The sequence below is a fragment of the Gavialis gangeticus genome, unplaced genomic scaffold (assembly GCF_001723915.1).
Source record: "Gavialis gangeticus isolate Ggan-Ray unplaced genomic scaffold, GavGan_comp1, whole genome shotgun sequence".
NCBI lineage: Eukaryota > Metazoa > Chordata > Crocodylia > Gavialidae > Gavialis > Gavialis gangeticus.
Genome location: NW_017729027.1, coordinates 33991773 through 33992612, shown reverse-complemented (window position 1 = coordinate 33992612; position 840 = coordinate 33991773). Strand labels below are relative to the sequence as shown.

Genomic DNA, 840 nt, shown 5'->3' with positions numbered 1-840 from the left:
GTTTGTGGAACTTCTGCTCCAGATCCCCTCCCAATTCATGTTAACTCACAGTCCCTCAGCATCCCAGGATGCTTTTCAGCCCTGGGCTGTGCTGTCAGCTTCAGCAGACCAGTTCCACCCCCAGCTGTCAGAGGGTTGAGGCAGTAAAGCCTCTACTCCCCAACCTGCTTCCTGCCTGTCAGCCCAGCAGGGCAGGAAGCAGAGGAACAGATCCCTCAGGGCCACCTAGCCCTGGTCATTAAAGCAAAAGGGAGGAAAAGCCCTGTCAGAGGGGGCTTTTTGCTCCCCCTGCCCCTGCAGCCCAGCAACCAGGTCCACCCTCTCCCCAGCCATCTCCCCGCTTACCCCTGTACCAGTCCCCCCAGCCAGGGGTATAAGCACCCAGCATGGGTATAAGCACTCACAGGGTGGGGGGCTTTGCACCCTGTCTCAGCTAGAGCCAGGCTAGGATTGCCGCAGCCCTGCCCCTTCCCCAGGCATCCACCTCAGGGAGGAGAGGGGGTGGTAGGAACGCACCCCTGCCCTTCACTGTGCCCTGCCACAGCTGGCGTCTGCCCAGTGGGAGGAAGGATCCATTGGGGAAGGGGCATAGCTAGGGGAATATCAGCCCAGCTCCCACCTGTGGGGGTTGAAAAACCCCGGTGGGTGCTTTCCTCCCTGCACAAGCAGAACCTGGCTGAGGGTTCGGTGCTGGGCCAGGGGTTGTGTTCTTACTTCTCGCCCCCATCCTCATACATAGACGGCTGGGGAAACGGTGAGGCTGAGGCAATCCGAGCCCAGCTCCAAGCTGCGAGGGGAAAAAAATCCCCTAATGGGTAATTTTGCCCCCCAGGCTGGGCA

The 840-nt window shown here is 60.2% G+C and overlaps 1 protein-coding gene across 13 annotated transcripts in view; it reads right to left on the bottom strand.

The window, feature by feature from the left end:
- DST (dystonin) overlaps positions 1–840 on the bottom strand; it is a 569390-nt gene that overhangs the window by 137808 nt on the left and 430742 nt on the right. The gene's annotated exons all lie outside the window — the stretch shown is intronic.